This window comes from Pelmatolapia mariae, linkage group LG10_11, assembly GCF_036321145.2.
Source record: "Pelmatolapia mariae isolate MD_Pm_ZW linkage group LG10_11, Pm_UMD_F_2, whole genome shotgun sequence".
Taxonomy (NCBI): Eukaryota; Metazoa; Chordata; class Actinopteri; order Cichliformes; family Cichlidae; genus Pelmatolapia; species Pelmatolapia mariae.
The window spans coordinates 34,410,834-34,413,860 of NC_086236.1; the positions used below are offsets into that span (position 1 = coordinate 34,410,834).

The 3,027-nt window shown below is 44.0% G+C and overlaps 1 pseudogene; it reads right to left on the reverse strand.

The window, feature by feature from the left end:
- Positions 1 to 1,677, reverse strand: LOC134635381 (piggyBac transposable element-derived protein 3-like; annotated as a pseudogene).
- Between the last annotated feature and the right edge of the window lie 1,350 nt (positions 1,678 to 3,027).

Here is a 3,027-nt window from a genome sequence, read left to right on the forward strand (position 1 = left end):
TCAAAGAAGTCCAGACGCTTTTGTTTCCAAGCTCCTTAGTCTACGATGACCTGGATGACTGAGAACCTTCACAGACATATTTTTCCTCATTTTGTTGATGGGCTGTGGGTCATACTCTGATTCTGACTGCTGTATCCCAGCAACAATAGCAGCTGCGGCTTTTGAGCGTGGGGCACAAGGCCATCTTGCAATTGCTGGAGTCACCAGCATGTGGCCCAGCTCCTCCAGGAACACCCTTCGTTGGTAGGTCTTGGTGGACTCCCACTCAGGATGCACTGCTTTCCACAGGACAAAGGCATTGTATGCTGAGACGTCCAGAAGATTGTAGAAGAGAGCCAGTGGCCAGCGACTGGTTTTCCTCCGACAACTGTAGGTGTCAACAACCTTGTCTAGGTTATCCACTCCACCTTTACACCTATTGTAGTCAAGGATTGCTGCTGGCTTTTTCTTTTCCCCATCACTGACTGCTGGTTCCCTATGCTTTGTGCTCAAAAGAAGCACATTCTTCCCTCGCTTGAGCATGTAGGAGACTGCCATGGCTGTTTTGGTGAAGGCAAAGAGAGATGAAAGAATCTTCCTCTGTCGCAGCTGAACAAGCTGGGGAGGTAGCTCTGGTTTGTTTCTCCTGATTGTGCCAACCAGAGCTAGTTTTCTTCTGAGGAGCTCCTCTGCCAAGCTGAATGAAGTAAAGAAGTTGTCACAAGTGACAGTGTGTCCTTGGAGCCCCTCTGTCACTTGTAGCACAACTCTCATTCCCTGATTAACGTCCCGGGAACTTCCATGTGATTTTCCTGTGTAAATCTCCATCCTTCAGGCATAGGAGGTTCCCACATCACAGGTCACACAGATTTTAATGCCATATTTTGTAGGCTTGTTGGGCATATACTGTCGAAATCCACACCGACCTTTGAATGCAACCAGCTGCTCATCGACACACACATCAACTCCCGGATTGAACAACAGGGGGAGACGAGCAACCCACTTTTCCCACAGAATGCGAAATGCAGCAAGCTTATCGTTCCTGAAATGTCCCGGGCGGGTGAGCTTGTCATCAAAGCGGATGTTAGCACTAATCTGGGAATAGCGGTAGTGGGGCATTGTAGCACGAAATATTGCCCGTCCGGTCTTGTCAGCCCACAAACCACGCGTTGCTTCATGCCTTGAGCGGTAGACGCCAGCTAGAATCAAAATTCCAATGTAGGCTCTCATCTCCACTTCATCCACATCCCTCCAATCCTCACACTTTAGCCTCCCATGCAGGTTTGTGTGGGTGCACAGTAGCTGAATGATCTCTTCTGTCACAAACAGGTCAAATGCAGATCTCAGGGTGCTAATGCGGGCAACTGCATACAGGGTGGGCCCTGGAGTGATACCAGTGGGTACTGGATTGTAGTGTATGGTCTCCTCAGCAGTGGAAAACCACTCAATTTTCCCAGAACGAGACATCCACTCAGGCACCGGCTCCTCGGCCTCTGCCACTTCTCCTACCTTCTCTGCCATCAGCCGCTCTGCCTCGACTGCTGTCTCTGTATCATCCTCATTTGCTGAAGAGGAATCAGGCACTGGATGGTAATCCTCATCACTGGTAGTAATGCTGTCATTCTCTGAGGAGACTGAAGAAGATGCCTCTTCTTCAGATGCAGAGGATTTCTCGTCATCTTCGCTTTCTGAGCACATCACATAGTCAAGTCTTGAAGCACTGAATAAGACCGTCTTGCCATCTTGCCAGAGCAAAAATGATCTTGAAGCTGCTGGGTTTATTTATAGCTTTACCAATGACTGCACCTGTATAAACCCCAGGACAGAATTACAAACAGTGCCAGTTTGTTGTTGTTTATGCTACAGCTGCAGCTTTGAACTTTGCAAAGTGTCCTGTGAGTTCTTTCTCTTTTTTTTCTTGGGAGAGTAGATATTTGGGTGTGCATTTTTTTTTAATGAAAAGAACAAAGCTAGAGGTGCTTTCATTATGAACATCAAAGCTAAAATTCCCCAGGATGCTCAAAGCTCAATAGCTTGCATCAAGAGACATTCACATGAACTTGGACGTATGGCAACATAATTTATTTTTCTCTCTTGCAAATGCAAAGTTGTGCTGCAATTTCACACTGGCACTTTTTTTCATGCACAAACACAAACCTTTGTCTAACATATTTAAGATCAAACCTGAATCAAAATTGTGTCATTCTTTTGGTCCATTGGAGTGCAGTAAGCCATCAAATGCCCCTACAGAAAACTAAGAATATTACATGAAATTGCTTGCTTGGCCAAAAATGGGTAAATGGTGTAATTTGGTAAAAAAAAACAAAAAAACAAACAAAAAAAAAAGACATTAAAAACTACAATTTTCATGTGTTGAGGTTAGAATAAAAGCAATTTTACCTAAATTGCATGATATATTACTGCCAATAACAAGGAATCAAAAAAGGTGGTTATGATGGGTTTCAACTGGCCAAAAATGGCCACGATAGAGTCAAGAGGAACAATTTGGTGTATAGTGTAAATTATTAACATTATTATGGAGCTGATGTTGAAAATTTGAAAAGCTGAAAAAAAATACACACCTTTGTGCAGTTTCATTCCATTTGCATTAACAGAACAAAAATGGTTGAAAAAAGAAAAGTGAAGTGGCCACAAATGGCCAGGATAGAGCCCAGAGGGTTAAGACGACACAGCTACAAGATGCAGCGAGTCAGAGTCTCCATTTCAACTTGGGTCAAAAGTGCGGACTTCAAACTATATAGCAGTTTTTGAATTGTGTCGGAGGGCCACGTAAAACCAGAGTTATGATAAAAAATGCACGCGATGCTTTTTTCTGAACAAAACAGCGGTGTTTACAGCGGGAAGAACGGTAAAAACGGCTTTTCTACAGACAGCGCTAGCAAACACTCTCCGCTTGCGAGTGAAAAAAGAAAAAGAAAAAACACCCCTTCCCTATTAGTGTTAGAGTTTACCATGTCAGCCAATCAAAAAAATGATATGGCAACATGTGGCACTTGGTTGTTTAGGGAGAAGGGGAAGTTTTTAGGA